Here is a 22,099-nt window from a genome sequence, read left to right on the forward strand (position 1 = left end):
ACACACACACACACACACACACACACACACACACACACACACACACACACACACACATACACACTCACTCACACCCACACCTACCCACCCACCCACACACACACACACACACACACACACACACACACACACTCACATACGGACACACACACACACACACACACACACACACACACACACAGGTTAAGTATACAAGATTGAATGCGCTAAGCACCTCACCCCGATGACGTCTCGTATTATCTTCCTTCTATACTATTGTTATTCTAACTTGTCACAGAATTTCGTCCCTTCGAAACTCGCTTTACAGAGCTCAGTGGACTGAAGACAATACTTCAGGTTTACATCCTCTCCACAGCAATTCTTCTTGACTAGCATCATATTCTAATGTTAATCTACTGTTACAACCCGGAATTGAAGGTGGAGAGATCGTAATTTTCGGCCAAGCTGCAGTTGAAAGAGTATTGTTAGATTATCTTCAACAGTATTACTCGGTATATACGAAACTTTTCAAACGGTAGGACTTAGATATAGCTTTCCTGAACCCCTTCACTCCATCATTCATGCGCTGAATAAAGTAATCCGACAGAAGTAAAAATGAAGTATAAAAAGGAATCACTGTAATGAAATGCTTTACCCACTGAATTTTATAATTTATTCTTTAGTGTGTAGATCAGATATTTGTTCTAAGATGTTTAGTGGAGAAGTATCTAGAGAAGGGAAGGAAAGTGTATGCTGCCTTCATGGACTTGGAGAAAGCTTATGACAGAATAGATAGGCAAGGTATGTGGAAGGTATTAAGAATATATGGAGTGGAGGGGAAATTGCTGAGTGCTGTGAAGAGTATGTACGAGGGAGCTAGGGCTACGGTGCGAGTGGATGGTGAGCTGAGTGAGTTCTTTGATCTCAATGTGGGACTGAAACAGGGTTGTGTGATGTCTCCATGGCTGTTTAATATATACATGGATGGGGTTGTAAAGGAGGTGCAGGGTAGGGCAGTGGATGTGGGGGTGGCTCTAATGAATGAGGGTGAGATTTGGAAGCTTCCGGTGTTGCTGTTTGCTGATGATACAGTATTGTTGAGTGAAGATGAATGGGAGTTGCAAGGTTTGGTGAATGAATCTGGGACAGTGTGTAAGAGGAGGAAGCTGAAAGTTAATGTAAACAAAAGTAAAGTTATGGTGTTTGAGGGGAATGAAGTCACAGAGTGTGCAGTGAGGTTGGATGGTGAGGATATGGAGAATGTGAGTGCATTCAAGTACTTGGGTAGTGTGATGAGTAAGGATGGAACTTTGGGGGATGAAGTATGTGAAAGGGTACATCAGGGAAGGAAGGTTGTTGGTACACTGAAAGCAGTGATGAGAAATAGGGAGGTGAGTATGGAAGTTAAGAAGTCACTGCATGATGGTATTGTGATCCCTACCCTGACGTATGGAAGCGAGGCGTGGACCTTGCAAGAGGGGAACAAGTCAAGAGTGAGAGCAGTGGAAATGAGTTACTTGAGAGGAGCATGTGGAGTGACGTGGAGGGACAGGTTGACGAATGAAGAAGTGAAGGAACGTTGTGGGGTAGATGTGGATGTGGTTGAGAAGATTAGGAGAAATACACTAAGGTGGTTTGGACACGTGGAGAGAATGGAGAATGAAGGACTGACTAAGAGGGTTTATGCAGGTGAGGTGGAGGGAGGGAGAGGGAGGGGTAGACCGAGGATGAGGTGGAGGGATGGAGTTGAGAGGTATATGAGGGAGGGGGGGGTGAGTTGGGGGGAGGGTAGTCAAATGGTGGGTGACAGAGTGACTTGGAGGCGTTTTGTCTGCGGCCGTCCTTTGCGGGATTAAGGCGTCGGGCTATAGATAGATAGATAGATAGATTCTTTAGTAGATTCTTGCTGCCAGCAAGCGATTTCATTTGACTTAAGAAAAACCTCTGTTACTGAATGTGTAAATGAAGGCTATACCTAACACCTATATTTCAAAAAGTATTTCCTCAGTTAAGCAAAAGTGTCTTAAGATTGAGAGAAAAAAATATAGATAAAATACATCAATTAATACGTCCTGGCAGAGGGGGAATTAATGGGAAGGGATGAAGAGGAAATGAGGTGAGGGAGGATAGAGGGATTCGCAAGTGAGGAAGAGGAGCTGAAAGAGAAAATTCGTGAAGAAAAATGCCAGAAAGTGATGAGCTGAGGCAAGAAGAAGAAGAGGTAACGAGCAATGTACGAATGGGAAAAAAGGAGGATGAGAGAGGAAGATGAGATACAAGCAAAGGAAAATTAAGGCCAGAATCAGGAAACAGACGTCCACAGCAAAGGTGTGAAAATTGTCCGAGCCAGAAATAGATTTTAGGTCTTTTTCAGCTACAGTTTGATCTGATTTGGTCTGCTTTTTATGCTACATTTTTTCAGTTTACTTATTGGTAAAGTAACTGGTTCCTCTGTGAAGCAATTATCATGACAGTTTCAAAGAGTCAGGGAAATCCATGATTAATCTAATTGCTCAGAAAAAGCCATATGGGGCAAAAATTTTACACAGCAATATTTGACTGAAACAGTGTACACACCTGCGTACGTAAAATGGGACAATGATTAATGTAGGCAAGGGAGAAAAAGATGGAGGCAAGTAGGTTAGGAACGAAAGAAAGAGTGAAAGGAAGAGAGGTAAAGGAGGGAGGAATGATGGAAGAGAATGGATATGAAATGAAGAGAATAATGTGGGAAGGTATGAGATTAAACAACATGAAGGAGAGAGGGCAGACAAAAGAGAAGAGGGATATAAAACAGAGAAACAGTCCTGGATAACTGTGAGGAAAAAAGAAAACAGTGATTATGGTAAAGAGGAGGAGTTAACTTGGATGATGCAATGGGAAAAAATATGGCTGGGAGAACAACATGCAAGGTAGAAGAAAATAAGTGGAAGAAAACAAAAGTAGATGAGAGAATAAGATGGGAAAAAAGAGATAATGAGGAGGAAAGGAGATGAAAAAGTCGGAGGTTGAAAGGGGAATGTAAGCTTGAGATGGAAGTTTAATGAAGAATACTGGGAAACGGAGGATTACAGACGCAGGAGAGAGAGAGAGAGAGAGAGAGAGAGAGAGAGAGAGAGAGAGAGAGAGAGAGAGAGAGAGAGAGAGAGAGAGAGAGAAATAATAATGAAAATTTAATAGACGATGACAAAAGTGAAGGAGAAAGGAAAATGCTGCCAAAGAAAAGAGAAATAGGGGTGCGAGATGATGACTGATGAGAAAGAAAGAAAAAAAAAAGATCATTAACAGCGGCTCCGATGACTCACTCGGGTGGAAGAATGTAATCGTCTCAAGTTTGCTGGAATACATTACTCGGGTTGAGTAGACTATACAGAATTTACACAAAGAGAATAATAGCACTCTCAGTATGCATTACTGTTCTCATATTAATAACATCTTGTGTTAGCTTGAATAAAATGCTAGTTTTCCAAACTATAAGGGATTTTTTTTTTTTTAATGCAAAGAAGAAGGACCCAAAGGCCAAGAGCCCGCAAACCATTCCTCCCAAGAAAAAAAAAAAAAAAAGAGATCCAAATTCAAGATCCGTTCATTTCGAGATGCCTGGACACACTACGTTTGAAGGACTAGAGATCATAGGGAGTAGGAAATACAGACAGAGGGAAACAGTTCCAGAGTTGACCTGTTGCATAAACGAAGGTACTAAAGTTGTCTAACCTTAATTTGGCCCAGATTTTTTGTCTTATTGTAGCTTATTTCACGTAGGTCAGTGGAAGAATAAGATAATACTATGGCCAAACTCTTTGCCAGGCACTTTTCATGACTAGCATAAAACTCAAACGTTAATCTCATCTTACAACTCGGCATTCAGTATGAAGCAATGACAGTTTTAGGTCAAGTAGCAGTAAAAAGGGTACCAATATTAAGAGTCTTGGACCTTATAACGATATATCTCTCTACCCTTAACCAGACGCCATAATCCTGCAAGAGTTGGCCGTCTATCTGTGAGTCAGTCATTTTGCGGGGAGAGGCATCAACCATCCGCCAACCCACTTGTTGACATGTAGGGAACACGTATGGGTTGGATATATAGTTACCATCCAGCATTGTAAATGGTTTCCTGGCTTACAGGAAATCTTTAATGTAGCTTGTCACTCACTGTAAAGCCACCTGACAGGGAAAGAAGAGTAATAGTGACAGGAAAAATGAAAGCAACGGGAAGAGAGGAGGGCAGAAACAGAAAAAGAATGATAAAGGTGAAGGAAGAAGTAGGTAGCACTACATCAAATCGGTGGATGATGGTCGCCACCACCTACAACCCACTCAGCTAAATAATATCATCAGACATTAGCTGGAAGAGATTTTGTATGCTAGAGTTGTTTTGGCCATGAGTGAGTTAAAAGGAAAGGGAGATACAAAACTTGATCAAAATAAAGCTGAGGGAAGGAGATGGAACACAGGAAATAGGTAACGAAAGGAAGAAATTAAACTCGTAAATTAAGGACCCTACGGTGCCACAACGGGCAAAGAGATCAAAAGTAAAGAGTATATACCTGAGAATTGCGTCAAAGTTGTTGAAGCCCCAACCAACCATAACTTGTTTTGTTGTTACAGATAGAGAGATGAAGTTTACAATATAAATAGAGTTCATTCTGTTATTACACTACTCATCCTATGAGTGGATTTTGATCTGTTTCCGCACTGAAATTGCCCTCTGAATAGAGCACAGTCGTCATGGTCACATCGACCGTTAATTTTCAATGGCTAATAGACTTTATTGCCATTTTTTTTATTTGGGGGAGGGGGGGTGAATATCCATTTCGATATGGAAGTCAAGGATTTGGACAGCCACATCACAGGCATAGCTCATTTTTGGATGGGATGGTCTATTCGCTCCTTGGAGACTGGGGGCTTTAGCAGGAAAGTTGAGGAAGGATCGAGGGAGGAGAGTAAAGGAAGGATGTAGATGAAACATGCAGAAAATGGAGAGAAAATACACATAGCTAAGTGAGAAAGAAACGTTTGATGTTTGCTGGTGATAGCAACAGCCACTGTCCCATCACTTGCATATCCATCCACAACAATAACAGCCAAAGTCTGTCATCACCTGCTTTAAGTCATCCGATCCAGAAAAATAACAGCCACTGTCTGTCATCACCTGCTTTAAGCATCCAGCCAACAACAATAACACCTGATTTAAGTCATCCCACCTAGAACTACAACAGCCACTGTCTTCCTCATCACCTGCTTTAAGTCATCCCACTCACAGCAATAGAAGTCATGCATCTTCCATCATTTTCACTATCACCCTCACACACAACGACACTAACCTACCTCACCCTCACCATGTTCTCGGTCCCACTATACCACTCTCCTCCAAAACGACTTCCTCCGTCTCCATCATTACCCCCTCCCCTCCTACCCTGCCTCCCTTCCCCGGCCCACCTGACCAACGACAGTAAACACAGGCCTGGCGTCATCCCTTCTCCACACTCCAGCTATTTTCACTCACCCGGGGAAAAGAAAGTTTGAACCCAATGCCAGTTCCTGGTATAAGCTTTCAGGAAGGAGGAGGAAACGAGGATGAAAGAGAGTGAGAGGAAACGGAGAAGGGAGGGGATGAAGAGGGGAGGGAAGGGAGACAGCGGGGAGGGAGGAGAGGGAGGTGACAAAGTGAGAGGAAAACGAGAGACCAATGAGGGAGGGGAGGAGGGGGCAGGCAGAAATTGGAGAGAGAAAGTGAGGGGAAGGTGAGATCCTGGACAAACAGGGAGGGGAAGGAGGAAACAAAAGGAGGGGAGGGATGGAAGGAGAGGGGGGGTGAAGTAGGGGATGGAGGGGGCAGAAAGGAAGGGGTGAGAGGAAAGAAGAGTGGAGAAAAAGGGGGGAGGAGATGGTAGGAGAGAGGCTGGGGAAGAGGAGGGAGGGGACAGGAAAGAGACTGACGAGCAAGGGGGAAGGAGAGAGAAGTTGTCAGTAAGGAAAGACTAGACGAGCAAGGGGGAAGGAGTGAGAAGTTGTCAGTAAGGAAAGACTAGAACAAGGAGATAGAGGATTTAGGGGATCTGAAGGTTGAAAAGGAGGAAGACACGGCAAGACAGAAAATGGGGATATAAAACAAAGAAAGAGCCTCGGGTAAAGGGTTATGGGGGTGTAGGACTAGACGGCCGGAAAACGGGAACTAAAGGTGGGTGAAGGAAACGAAACAAAGGGTAGGGGAAAACACGGAAGCCTCACATTTTTAGGACGTGCATATAACTTTCACAAAATAATACTAATACTAATACTAATACTAATAATAATAATAATAATAATAATAACAACCAGAACTTTGTCCTGCAGACAGTCACTAGTCTCCACTTACTGTTTTCGATGGAGGCCCTTGCTTAACGGTTACTAAGACATGAACAGGACAACTCACTAGTGTTCATAGGACATGGAAATTTAGTGGTAACTGGTCCAGATTCACCCTTCAGATTTCTTGTGCAGATTGGGTTGATATCTCCAGTATACGCAACGAATTTATCTCGTTCACTCATAATAGTGATATGACTCTTTCTGATATGCCCTTTCACTGCACGTAAAAGATTTGGATTTTTTTTCTCTCTCAGCAATGGCCTAAGCCAGGACAAATAGCGTGGGCCCTTCAGATTCCTTGCACAATCTTCGGTTCTACTGGAATCGTCGCGAGACTCTGAGGCGAAAATAATAATACCAGCGAAAACAATAGTCTCCACCTATTACATAGATGGAGACTAGAAACTGTAGCTTTCCTATGGACAGTCACTAGTCTCCACCTTCTGTTTCTTACAGTGACCTTGACCCCACTGGGGAGGTTTAGATTTTCTTTTTCTATCAGCAATGGTCCATGCCAGGACACATAACCTGGGCCCTTCAGTCCCCTTGCTCAGTCTCCGGTTCTCTTGGTATCATCTCGAGAGTCTGAAGCCGGAATAATAATTATAACAGTAATACCAGCAAAAACAATAGTCTCCAACTATGTTGCAGGTGGAGACTAATAATGCCAGCAAAAAACAATAGTCTCCACCTTTGTAGTAGGTGAAGAATAATAACGCCAGTAAAAACAATAGTCTCCACCTTTGCAGTGGTGGAGACTATTAATAAAACCAAATAAACTCTTATGAATCGGTTCGCCATGTTTTGACTACTGTACTGTCCTACACAGTGTCCCTACTCTCCTCCTGCTGTTTCTTACATTGATCTTGATCCCATCGGGGATATATATATATATATATATATATATATATATATATATATATATATATATATATATATATATATATATATATATATATATATTTCATCAGCAACTCCCCATGACAGGGCATATATCATTCCTTTGCGCATTGTGCGTGTCTCCTGGAATCGTCGCGAGGCTCTGAGGCGAGAATAATAATAATAATAATAATACAAGCAAAAACAATAGCCTATACCTACGTAATAGGTGGAGACTAATAATAATACTAGCAAAAACAATAGCCTTCACCTACGTAATAGGTGCAGACTAATAATAATACTAGCAAAAACAATAGCCTTCACCTATGTAATAGGTGGAGACTAATAATTAGTTACATATCTTTATTGTACTGCCACAATTTGGGATGAGCTTAGTCGATTATTTATAATCAGTTATTTCGATTACTAAAAAAAAATGCAGTATTTGATTTTTTTTTTTTTTCAGTAATCGATTAGTTGAAATGATAGCTACAGAAGCATTCCATTTGCTTTGAGGTTTAGTCATCAGTTTTCTTTAATTCGTGAGCCATGCCACTGGGTGCAGCCGCACTATGCCTGTAGTTGGGCCACGAACTCTATCTGCTAATCAGAGTCTCACAGAAACATTTGCTTCGTATATTTTTCTCATTACAACAATGCTTGTGTTTTATGTATTTTTCTGGGCAAAAAGATGCTTGAGTTTTACGTATTAATTTTCTAACCAGAATGATGTTTTTTTTTTTACATGTTTTTGGAAACAAAAATGTTTGTAGTATATTTTTTCTCTAGCCACACAAGCGTTTGTATTTTATATATTTTGTGAACACAAGAATGCTTGTTTTATAGATTTTACAAACCACAAGAATGCATGTTTCATGTAATTTTATAAAGACAAGAATACTGTATTTTGGTTTTAAATACTCAGAGTAGCTTACATAAAGTAATGTGGAGTATCCATTGTATTAAGAAAGTTTTGAGCAAATAAAGGATCAAAGAAGGAATGAAAGAAGTGAGACTTGGAAAAGTGAGGAACAGAGGAACTTGGACAGCGGGGGAGGACTCCAGTAATGGAATTGGGAATCGATTACTTTCCCTGAAGTAATCAGTAATCACTATTTAAAAAAAAAAATGGTATCACCCACCACTAGCCACAATAAGGAAGCTTTGCCATGTGGTAAGCAATGTTTAATGTAAATAAGCTCTGAGGATCGTAAGGTAACTTTTTGTAATATCAACAAGGTATCTGCCAAAGGTATCGAAGAACACATGCGTCTGCTACTGTTTCTTAAAATAACCTTGGCCCAACTGGGGAGATTTGGATTTTTTCTATCAGAATGGTCCATGCCAGGACACTTAACCTGGCCATTTCAGATTCCTTGCATAGTCTCCGATTCTCTTGGAATCATTGAGAGACTGAGCATGAATAATATTAATAATACCAGTGAATACAATCTCCACAGGTGGGGACCAATAATACCAGCAAAAATAATAGTCCTCATTATAATTAGTTGCGTATTTTTATGGTGTATCCACAGTCAGGAAGCTTCGCCATGTGGTATGGTATGTTAAATATAAACAAGATCTGAAGTCCCCAGGATAACTTTCTGCATAACATCAACAAGGGATCTGACAAAGGTGTTAAAGAACACATGTGTCTGCTACTGTTTCCTACAGTAACTTTGACCCCACTCGGGAGATTTGGATTTTTTTTTTTTTCTATCAGCAATGGCACATGCCAGGACACATGACCTGGGCCCTTCAGATTCCATGCACAGTCTCCGGTTTTCCTGGAGTCGTTGCAAGGCTCTGAGGCGAGAATAATAATAATAATACCACTGAAGACTAATAAAAATCTACATTATAATGATCCGATATCTGTACGTTTATTTGTTTGATACCGTAAAACAGCAAAAACGCGCATGTACCACAATCTTTCTTAGAGCAATGCACCATTCAAATGCTCTAACTTGAAGAATAAAACAATTTCCAGCCAAATCAGGCCACTGGTTCCCGTGTTATGACTCATTTCTGAAGACTGAAAGTGACGACATCAATCTGAGGCCGCCGAAGGCACCTTTTAACCCAGGGGTCGGCAACCTTTACAGTGCGAGGGCCAGAGAAAGCTTCTAGGAGTAGCCTTCGGGCCGGAGTGCCAAAGAGAATCCAAAAGTGACAGTGTACAAAAATTTTATAGAAAAGCAGGCAAACCAGTGACTAGATTACAAGAAATTTATTGAAAAACATGCAAATCATTGACTGCCGAAAACAGTTTGTGACAATATACAAAAAAAAATATATATGTATAGAAAGGCAGGCAAACCAGTGACTAGATTACAAGAAATTTATTGAAATACATGCAAATCAGTGACTGCAGAAAACAGTTTGTGACAATATACAAAAATTTTGTAGAAAAGGAAGCAAACCAGTGACTAGATTACTAGAAATTTATAGGAAAACATGCAAATCAGTGACTGCAGAAAACAGTTTTATCAAGAGACATGTAAATTAGTGGGATGGTTGGTGCTGTTTGCCATGGAGAAGTGATTCAATGTCTGGATCGATTGATGAGGTAGACAAGAGCAGAATATCATTGAGGTGGCAGTCACTTAGCTAGGAGCGAATGTGAGACTTTGTATATTTCATTTTTGAAAAGAGTTGCTCACAACAGTAAGTGCTGCCAAACATAGCAATGATGCGTTTTACATGCTCAATGTAATTTGGAAATTTGTCAGAAGGGAGGACGAGGTCACGGAAGAAGGACAGTGGAGAAGTGGTACGGTACTTTGCCTTCAGTTCGTCATTACACTGAAGCTCCACCAACTCCATCTGCAGGGGGGCAGGGGCTTTGTCCACAGGGAAGTCAAAGGGGGAAGTGAACAGCTTGAAGCCCGGAGCCAGTGGCCTGACACCTGTGAAACGGGAGGCAAATTCCTCCCGCAAAGAGGTGACAACACCAACACAAGTGTTCAGGTCCACGTCATCAGGTGCACAAGCCGCAATACGAGGAAAATGCATAAACTGACCAGCAGCCAGTTGAGCCTCCCATAAGCGCAGCTTTACTCATTTAGTTGGCTAGGCTGTTGCGGGCCGGATTGTTATATAAATATCAAGCAGGGTGACGGGCCATGAGTTCGGATCTGGCCCGCGGGCCGGAGGTTGCCGACCCCTGCTTTAACCCATCGTATGCCATGTGGGGTCAGACTGACTCCAACAAGTTTTTAAAACGATGCCATTCAACCACTTACTGTTATAGAGATCTGGCAAACCATGACTTAATATGTTTTTGACCAATGTATAAGCGCACAACATTTGAGTGGAAGGACTCTTATGGTTCAGGAGCAAGGAGGGCATAAACTTCACTGTGGGTTATCCATACCCAACCTAGCATTCCGTGTAACTTTTTCAGATTCTGGATATTACTGACCATGTCATTGAATGTTGAGATGTTCAACAGTCAGTGGGGGAGAATATTTGAAGATCCTCCTTTTCTAATGCTGATAATGACACCTTCAGTGATTTATCTGATGTTAAAATCATCCAGGGGTTTTCTGATTATAAATGTCAATCTAGTTTATGTGTTTGAGTACTTAAGTTGTAAATCATTGACAGGTTTTCTGAATATAATTGTCAATATTGTTTATGTTCTAAATATAGATCCAACCAAATTTTTCACATCCTCTGTTTTCATGATATATTTTTTATTGTATTATAACTGATAATACAATTACTTTATTATGTTAAGAGCTTGCTGATTGAATAAGAATGATGTAACCTAAAAAGTATACCACATTATTCATTATATATGCAAACTTTCAAAAAATTTGAAGAAAACCATAACAATTGTACTTTCATTAAAAAAAAAATAAAAAAATAAAACACACACACACACACACACACACACACACACACACACACACACACACACACACACAAATAAAACATAAAAGGGATACATGATGGATTGCCTACACGTGCCGTGTCCTAGGCGACATACGTACAAAATTTAACACTTGTAACTTTGTGCATAAAGCAAAAATCCGAAAATTAAATTACGGTATTTCAAGACCTCACATGGCGTTCCGGGTTACGTTTTTTTTTTTTTTTACCTGGCGCACGAATAGTTAAGTGAATAATAATAACACCAATAATAATAATAATAATAATAATTATAATAATGTAAGTGGGTGGATGTTTGTTACTTCTCCATCATGAGTCAGACGTGAAGGAATGTCATGAATTGGCTGAGGTTTAGCTGCCTTTTTGCCGTATCTGCTGAGAAACCTGTTCTATGTGTACACAGTGTTGTCATGACACTGGGTAATACATGCAAAGGAAAACTCTTTACCTGTACCTTGAAAACTTGTATGAGGGTTAGAGAGCAACTAGACTCCATGGGTGTAACATCAGAGCCCCCAGTAAAGCATCCAGTAGCAATACCAAGTCTTTAAGAATAACCTGAAATCCTGATGTTTACTCCATGTGCCCATATTTCACATTTTGGTGGTAGTGAGGTCAGAAACACGCCTGATTTCAAGCCTGTCTACTGTCAAATCCAGAAGCCTGTAAACCGACTGTCTGCCATCTGTCACCAACCCTGGTTGTCACAGAATCTGTCATCAACCCAGTCTGTCATCAAGTGCATCTATCACAGAGCCCTTCTGTTATCAAGCCTGTCTGTCATTTAGCCTGTCAGTCACCAAGTCTGCCCATAACCAAGCCTGCCCATCACCAAGCCTGCCCGTCACCAAGCCTGCCCATCTCCAAGCCTTCCCATCACTATGCCTGCCTGTCACGCAGCCTGCCCATCACCAAGCCTGCCCATCATCAAGCCTGCCCATCACCAAGCCTGTCTGTCATCAAGCCTTTACTTTGACGACACTTCTGCTGACTGTCAAACCCCCAGTAACCCGGTGAACTGCAATTCGTCCTCTTCACATCCACCGCTGACACCATAATGTGAGAAGTCAGCACATAGTTTTACCATCAGGATTTCAGACTATTCTTAAAGACTCTGTATTGCTGCTGCATGCTTTACTAGGGGCTTAGATGTTACACCCACTGAGCCTAGCTGATCTTCAACTCCCATACAATCTCTCAGGGTACTGGTAGAGAGTTTTCCTTTGTGTGTGTTGCCCAGTGTCAAAGAACAGTCTCCTCAGTAGATTTGGCAAGAAGGTAGGTAGCCTCTGTCGATTCATGACATTCCACCACGTCTGGCTCATGATGGATAAGCAAATACATCCGCTTCCTTAAAATAATAATAAAAAAGATAAGTAGAACTTGGTAACTGTTCTACAGGGAATCACTGGTCTCCATCTACAATTTTGGGTGGAGGTCCTTGACTAACGTTCACTAAGACATGAAAAGGACACCATAGGTCATGGTAGGGTACATTCTGTAGTAATTTGGTGGAAATTGGTCCACATTCTCCCTTCAGATTCCTTGTGCAGATCACAGTAAAATCTCCAGTAGACATGACCAACATATCTTGTTCACTCATAATACTGATATGACTCATCTGACATGCCTTTCCACTGCACGCTAAGGATTTTTTTTATTTTTCTCACGGCAATGGGTCATACAAGGACACATGAGCTGGGCCATTCAGATTCCTTCTGCAGTCTCCAGTTCTCCTGGAATCGTCGCGAGATTCTAAGGCCAGAATAATAGCTTGAACTGCAACTGTCCGGTGGACAGTCACTAGGCTCCACCTACTGTTTTGGATGGAGGCCCTTGACTAACGGTCACTAAGACATGAACAAGACAACTCAGTAGTGTTCATAGGTCATGGTGGGGTACATTCTGTAGCAATTTAGTGGAAATTGGTTCAAGCTCACCCTTCAGATTCCTTGTCGGATTAAAATCTCCAGTAGACACGACCAACTAATCTCTTTCACTCATAATACTGATGTGACTTTTTCTGCCATGCCCTTCCACTATGCGTAAAGGATTTGGAATTTTTTCTATCAGTAGTGGCCCACACCAGGACACGTAACCTAAGCCCTTCAGATTCCTTCTGCAGTTTCCGATTCTTCTGGAATCGTTGCGAGACTTTGAGTCCGGAATAGTATTAACACCAGGAATAACAATAGTCTCAACCTATGTAGTAGAGGAGACTAATAGTAAATATAATAATTATTAAATGATTTTATTATTACTATTGTTGTCATTAGTCTCCACGTATATAATAGGTGGAGATTATTGTTTTTGCTGATATTATTATTATTCCAGTCTCAGAGTCTCGCACTGATTGCAGGAGAACCAGAGGCTGTGGAAGGAATCAGAACGGCACATGTTAAGTTTTCTGGCATGGGGCCATGCTGATAGAAAAAAAAAATCCACAAACGTGCAATGGCAAAACAATCAAATTAGTATTATGAGTTAGCAGGTTAGAGTATGGGAGGATTTAGTATGGTAGGTTTGGGTGTGGTAAGTTAGGGTGTGGTAGAATGTGGTATGGTAAATTAGGGAATGGTATGATATGGTATGACAAGTTAGGGAATGGTAGGATATGGTATGGTAGGTTATGGTATGGTAGGCGAGCTCTCGTAAACAAGAGATTAGCTTATGGTAGATCAGAGTATAGTGGGATATGGTATGGTAGGTATGGTAGGTTATACTTCCGTACAGATGGAGTTACCGTATGGCAGTAATTAGGTTATGGTCGAATATGGTATGGGAGGTTAAGATATGATATAGGTAAGATCTCGCAAAAACAGGTTAAGCTATGGCACATTAGGGTATGGTAGGATATGGTATGGTACGTTAGGGTACGGTAGGTATGACATCGTAAAAAGGTAGCTTGTGGTAGGATACGGTTTGGTAGGTTACAGGGTATGGAGGGTCAGGTTCTCCTGCAGAAAGGCTTAGCTTATGGTAGATCAGGGTATGGTAGGATATGGCACGTTAGGTTAGGGTAGGGCTCCTCCGATCACAACCTTATCACCTTAACCTGCCCTATCACTCCGGTACGGCCTGTGGACCCTCTAGGGAAACGTCGTCTGTGGCATTTTGGAGCCACAGACTGGGAGGCCCTCAGGCAGTACTTCTTTGATTTTCCCTGGAATGATTATTGCTTCCATGGCCGTGAGCCATCTGAGAGTGCCTTGCACATTACGGAGGTTATTCTCTCGGGCATGGAAGCATACATTCCTTTCTCATATCCTTTGACTAATGCAAGAAAGCCTTGGTTTAATCACGCTTGTTCTAATGCTGTCCGCAACAGGGAGAGGGCCTACAAAAGGTACCGGAGCCAACCCACCCCTGAATCACATCATCTTTACGTTTCTGCCCGGAATCGTGCTAAGTCTGTTCTTCGCTCTACTAAAAATAATTTCATCCATACTAAATGCTCTCAACTCTCCAACTCGAATTCTTCCCGCTCCTTCTGGCACCTTGCCAAAAATCTTTCTAACAACTTTACCTCATCATCCTTCCCTCCTCTTTTCTACTCTGATGGTTCTGTAGCTATTTCTTCTACTGATAAAGCAGATCTCTTCGCACAGACTTTCTCCGCCAATTCCACCTTAGACGCTTCCGGTGCTGTTCCTCCATCACTTCCCCCCTCTGACTTCCTCATGGCTGACATTAAAATTTCTTCAGCTGATGTATTTTCTGCCATCACTGGCCTCAGTACTAACAAGGCATATGGGCCTGATGGGGTCCCTCCTGTGTTCTCAAGAACTGTGCTTCTGTGCTTACACCCTGCCTAAGCAAACTCTTTCGCCTTTGTCTGTCAACTTGTACCTTTCCTTCTTGCTGGAAGTTTGCTCTCATTCAGCCAGTCCCAAAGAAGGGTGACCACTCCCAACCCTTCAACTATCGTCCAATTGCTTTAACGTCCTGTATTTCAAAAGTTTTCGAGTCAATTCTCAATAGAAAAATTTTAAGGCATCTTTCCTATCACAACCTTCTTTCTGATCGTCATTACGGGTTCCGTCAGGGACGCTCCACTGGCGATCTTCTCACCTACCTTTCAGACTCCTGGTCATCCTCCTTTCGGGACTTTGGCGAAAGCTTTGCCATTGCACTTAACATCTCAAAGGCTTTCGATCGAGTCTGGCATAAATCTTTAATTTCCAAACTGCCCTCCTACGGTTTCTATCCTTCTATCTGTGCCTTCATCGCTAGCTTCCTTTCTGGTCGTTCTATAGCCGCTGTTGTAGACGGCCATCGTTCTTCTCCTAGATCTATCAACAGTGGTGTTCCTCAGGGCTCTGTCCTATCACCAACTCTCTTCCTTTTATTCATCAACGATCTTCTAAGCTGTACATCTAACCCTATCCACTCATACGCTGATGACTCCACCCTTCACCTTTCCATTCAGTTCCCACAACGCCCATCTCAACAGTTACTTCAACAAACAAGGGATGAGGCTATGGCACACCTAATGTCTGACTTGGCTCCTATCTCTGACTGGGGTAAAAATAATATGGTTGTTTTTAATGCATCTAAGACTCAGTTCTTACACCTATCAACCCGACAAAATCTTCCACAGGTATACCCACTAATGTTTAATAATATTCAGCTTAATCCTGCATCATCCTTGAAAATGCTTGGGGTTTCTTTTACTCGGGACTTATCTTGGAAAGATCATATTACATCTCTTGTAAAATCTGCTTCCAAGAGATTGGGTGTGCTAAGCCGACTCCGCTCTTTCTTTACCCCTGCACAATTGTTGACTCTATACAGGGGTTTTATCTGCCCCTGTGTGGAGTACAACTCTCATGTGTGGGGAGGCTCCCCACATACAGCTCTTCTCAATAGGGTGGAGTCAAAGGCTTTTCGTCTCATTAACTCTCCTCCTCTTACTGACTCCCTTCAACCTCTGTCTCTTCACCGCACTGTTGCATCTTTATCTCTTTTCTATCGCTATTTTAATGGTCACTGCTCCTCTGAACTGTCTGCTTGCATTCCTCCACCTCTATGACGGGCGCGTAGCACCCGTCTGGCAGCAAACTCTCATCCCTTTTCTGTCCAACTCTCTAATGCAAGAGTTAACCGTTACTCCCAGTCTTTCATTTATGCAACAGGTCAGCTCTGAAACTGTCTCCCTCTGTCTGTATTTCCTGGTGCCTATGATCTCCAGTCTTTCAAACGCAGTGTGTCCAGGCATCTCAAAATGATCGGATCTTGACTTTGGCTCTCTATTGTATTTTGCTTTTTTCTTGGAGGAAACTGTTACTGCGGGCTCATGGCCTTTGGTTCCTTCTTCCTCGCATAAAAAAAAAAAAAAAAAAAAACAGGGTTAGCTTTGTTAGGACGCGGTACCGGGTATGAACAATTAGGGTATGAAAGACTAGGCTCTCGTACAGAAGGGGTTAGGATACGGTAGGTTTAGCCCTCATTTGCCCGAGCCTCACATCAAAGATCACAGGTCAAAGCTCAGAATTTGTAATAAAGCAGCAGAATAATTTAGCCTCACTTTACCTACGGGTCGGTTGGCAAGAGAATTCTACGCTCTGGTTTCAGTTCACCTCCGGCTATTATTCCCCCGATATTACCTTCACTTCCTCGGCTATTATTCTTCGATATTATGATTTTTTTTTTTTTTCACATTCGCCATGAATAGATCGGTGGCATGTGAAACCAGATTCAGTTAGTCATGAAGCTCCAGCCGTCCCCCCCCCCCTCACGCATTTTTTTTTAAGCCGGCACAACGCATTAATTATTGAAATTGATCCAATATTTGCCTAGTGAGCTTTTCATATACGCAGTTCAGCCGAAGTTTCATATGAGATTGCTCGTATGTACCGTCTTCTTCTCTCAGGTTGGTGCTGTGACCTCAGGCTCATCTGGAGGTGAAGCCAATGGACTACAGGATGATGGTGCTCTACTCCTGCAGTCCACCATCCTCCTTTAAGGGGACAGGGAAGATGCTGAGGAAGACTTGCATAACTGGGCATCCGTTTATACTGATGTCACCACGTGAAGGCATCCCTATCCAGCACCATCTTTACTCACATGTCTCCTAAACACTAACAATAAAATTTAATCAAATACTAAGTATTTTGCCTTATTCATATAATTTCTTGAGTTTATGTTGTGTATAGGATTGTCTGTTTTTATTTTTATCTTCAATGCATTTTGCTACCACATACTTTACAAAGGAACTAAATACTGCAGTGAAAAAATACGTCCAATCAAAATTATTACCGTAGTTAATCACTGCTATGAAAACTTTTTCCGTTACGATTACCGCCGCTGTTCAGGTATTGGAAGGTTTATGAGGCCGATGATGCAGGGTTTGTTGACAAGATAATTAAGACATTAACAACAAAATTGTCTTCTCCACTTTTTTCTTGCTACCACCACACGATTTTGTTTTCATTGGTGGTGTTAGACAGCTTTTATTATCCCCTTCATTATGAAGTGCTTGTCAAGTGGACTGGAATCGTATGTAGGTAACGAGAAAAAAAATAAAAAGCTAATACGCCACCACAATGAAAGAGTTGATGCTTTGACTACGTTGCCACCACCAGAAGATATATTCCAGATCAGAGGGGCCGTTTTGTTTTGTAAGGGTCAGTGAAAACTAGATCTAACACCTTCAGTTCGAAGTCTCTCATAAGCTTCATAAGTAACAATGAGAGTGGAAATGCGTCATCGTGGTGAAATCATTAGAATTTTCGATGAGTGGACTGGTAGCTTTATTCTTCCTTAGTCCCGATTATTTTAGCCTAGTAAGGACAGAAATATGGAAGTGGTGATGTTAGATATAGCCTTCTATGACGCTCTCACCATTAAAATATTGTCTTAAGCTGCATAAAATCGTTCAGAAACAGCAAGGATGAAATATATATGTCATCGATTTGAAGAGGATGAGGGGAGCCGAGGATGCGAGAGCTCAATAGACGATACGTAATGAGAGAGAGAGAGAGAGAGAGAGAGAGAGAGAGAGAGAGAGAGAGAGAGAGAGAGAGAGAGAGAGAGAGAGAGAGAGAGAGAGAGAGAGTTGTTTTAGGCAGATCGGGAGATAGGTGTGAGGTTTAAATGGGATGAGAGCATGTGGGAAGGGGACTAAGGGTCTGATTGTTTGTGTACGAGGAGGAGGAAGGGGAGGAATGGGAGAGGGGGCAGAGAGAGTGAGAGGGAGGCGGATGACAGTGTGTGAGAGAGATAATGTTTGTGTGCGGGGAGGGGGAGGGGGAGGAGGAGGGAGACAGAGAAGGTGTTGAGAGAATGAGATAGAGAGAGAGGGAGGGAAGACAGGAAGAGGCAGGGGGAGTGGGAAAGTGCAAGGGAGAAATGGAGAAAGTGTGTGAGGGGGAAGTGCTTGAGGGAGGGAGAGGATAATAGAGGGAAGGAGACTGAATGAGAGGAAAGAGGGGAATGTAGGAGAGGGAGGGGGGAGAATGCGATGGAGGGGAGGGGGGAGAGTGGGAGATGAGGGGAGCGAGATTGTGAAAGGTTGGGTAGAGAGAACATATAAGTGGGAGGGGGAAACTGTAAAGGGAATGGAGAATAATGCGTGAGCGAGGTAGTCAAGAGAGGGAGTCTGAATGGGAGAGGAAGGTGAATGTGTTGGGGAGGAAAGGACGATGGAGTGGGAGGGAGGAGAGGAGGTAGGATTGGGATGTATAGAGATAGGGCTGTGAGGACGAAGATGTTACAAAAGGGATGAGAGAGAGAGAGAGAGAGAGAGAGAGAGAGAGAGAGAGAGAGAGAGAGAGAGAGAGAGAGAGAGAGAGAGAGAGAGAATTAGGGGGTAGAAAATGGGAAGAGTGACTACGTTGCATATGAGATAGCAGTTAGAATGATTAGGTAGAAAAAAGAATAAGCGATGGAACGTAATATCTGATAACCAACGCTGGAAAATTATTTAACATTCCCTACAACTGACGAAGAATTTTTACTCTGGTTCGGAAAATCGAATAATTCTGGATTATTGTCTTCACTTACAGCAGATGATATTATGTCTTCCTCATTACTTCTGAATTAAGATTTTTCTCCTTAAATCATTGTGGACAAAGAAACTACAATTCCCCATCTCCTTCTCCATCTAAATCTCCACCTCCATCTCATTCTCCCCCTCTGCCTTTTCCTTCTCCTCCTGCTCCCCCTTTTCTATCTCTTTCTCCTCCTCCTCCTTCCAGTCCCCATCCTTCCCCTCCTTCTGTTCTTCCTCCTCTCGTCCTCCTCCTCCTTTTATCTCGTCTTCTACTTCTACTTATTATTATTATTATTATCATTATTATTATTATTATTATTATTATTATTATTGTTGTTGTTGTTGCTGTTGTTGTTGTTGTTATTATTATTATTATTATTATTATTATTATTATTATTATAGTAATTAAAGCATTACTGCTATTATCACGAAGATAAACTGTTCAGTCTTATAACAAATAATCTCCCTGTGTAGTGGCCTGGATAGAGTATATGGAGTCGTGGTCTATTTTTCACTCAGATGATTGGTCTCCTGCTTTAGTATTGCCCTGTGTTTGTATTTCTGGATACTACGCACCGCGTTTATAACAATGCTAATGTTAAGAGAATGACAGTAATGAAGAACATACAGATGAAGAAGTTACATTTGGAGATGAAAATGGAGTTGGAGAAGGGGAAGATTAGGTTGATGATGATCAAGATGCTGCTGCTGTTGCTGTTGTTGTCTTTGTTGCTGCTGCTGATGATCATGATACGGATGATGATGGCGACGATTATATTCTTTGTACAGAAACTCACCTCAAGCAAACACTTAATCATAAGCGACTTGAATGGTACAACTCACGGCATCCCAGTTCAGGGTAAAAATCTGTATGGCTGTGGTATGGATTATAAAAGGGTTTCAGGGCTGAAGCCAAGAGCCTGTAAGAGTGTAGGGAATAGCCACTACAGGTAATAACTGCATTATCTTAAGTGCTGGTGAAGGTGATTATGCATACGATATGACAGCACGGACGGAAGTGAGCACAGTCCACGATCCCACTTCCACTCCTATTCCCACTAACGCGGCACTCTTATTCAGAGTACACCATGTATTTTTAGACTTTCTGTGCGATAGCGTTAAGTTTTACATCACTTTTATCAGATATAATATAAACGTGTGTGTGTTCTTACCTAATTGTTCTTACCTAATTGTATCTTTACAGGAATGAGTCAAGCTCGTATTGTCCCGTGTCTTAAACCACATTTATCGTACATATCCTTAAATTTGTGAATTGTTTTTGGCACACACTATTTCATTCGGTAGTGCATTCCATTGATCAATTGCTCTGTTTGGGAAACTGAATTTCCTTACGTCTTTATCACCTCTCTTCTTATGCAGTTTTTTGCAGTGTACTCTTGCTGATGCTTCTCCATATGTTAAGTAATCATTTATGTCTATTTTCTCCTTCCCTGATATGCACTTATATAGCAATATCATGTCACCTCTTTTCCTTCTTTCCTGTAGTGTTGGTAGATTCAGTTTATTTAGTCTTTCTTCGTAGCTTAGGTCCCTTAAGCTTGGTATCCATCTTGTAGCTGCGCTTTGAACTTTTTCAATCTTGTCTATGTGTTTTTTGAGATGAGGACTCCAGACTACTGATGCATATTCCAGGGCTGGTCTAATGAATCATGTTATTATCCTTCTTAGCATGTCTTCATTTATGTAAGTGAATGCTATTCTCATATTTGCAAGCAGTGTATACATGTTCCGTACCTTCTCGCTGATGTGGTCAGCCGGAGATAGTCTGTTATTGATAATCACACCTAGGTCTTTCTCTCTCTCTGATGTGTATAGGGTTTTATTTCCTAACTTATAATCCCAATCAGGTCTTTTTCCACTTTTACCAAACTTGATTACATGACACTTGTCCACACTGAATTCCATTTGCCATGTACTACTCCATTCATGAAGTTTATTTAATTCTTCTTGTAGCTCTTTACAAGAGTCTGTGTTAGTAATTCTCCTTTGTATTTTTGCATCTTCTGCAAACATATTCAGATAGCTCTCATTTCCAGTGTTACTGTTTATATCATTTATATACACTAAAAACATGATTGGTGCCAGCACTGAACCCTGTGGTACTCCACTAGTCACTTCTTTCCATGATGAGTAGTTTCCTCTTAGTACTATTCTCATTTCTCTTTTTATGAGAAAGTCTTGCATCCAACAAAACAGTTTGCCCCGAATTCCTCCTTGATGATACAGTTTCCATAAGTGTCTTTGGTGTGGTACTGTGTCAAAAGCTTTCTTGAAATCTAAATAGATACTGTCCACCCATCCTTCTCTTTCCTGTATTGTGTTTGTTACTCTGTCATAGTAGCTCAACAGATTAGTAACACATGATTTTCCTTTTCTGAAACCAAACTGTCTTTCTGTTATCATACTGTGTTCTTCTAGATGATTTACCCAAGCTTTTCTTATAAGCTTTTCTAATACCTTGCTTACAACACTGGTCAGTGATACTGGTCGGTAGTTGAGTGGATTTTGTCTATTTCCTTTCTTGAATAAGGGGACAATATTTGCTTTTTTCCAAATATCAGGTAGTTTACCTTGACTCAAAGATTTCTTGAAAATTAAAAATAATGGTTTACTTAACTCCTTTGCAAATTCTCGTAGTACCCAACATGAAGTTTCATCAGGACCACTTGCTTTTCCTATGTCTAATCTACTCAACTCCTCCTGTATTACTTTTTCAGTTATTTGTATATCTGGTAGTATGTGTGGACATGCATGTTCCACATAGTCTCTCTCAAAATTTTTTTCTTCTGTAAAAACTAATTGGAAATTCTTATTTAGTGTTTCACAAATATCTTTCTCTTGTGCATAAGTGATTCCCTCGTCCGTAATGGATTGTATTATATCTTTTACTTTGGTTTTGCTTCTGATGTAGCTGTAAAACAGCTTTGGTTGTGTGTGTGTGTGTGTGTGTGTGTGTGTGTGTGTGTGTGTGTGTGT

Source organism: Coenobita brevimanus, chromosome 70, assembly GCF_032717465.1.
Source record: "Coenobita brevimanus isolate Jiangsu-jjx chromosome 70, ASM3271746v2, whole genome shotgun sequence".
NCBI lineage: Eukaryota > Metazoa > Arthropoda > Malacostraca > Decapoda > Coenobitidae > Coenobita > Coenobita brevimanus.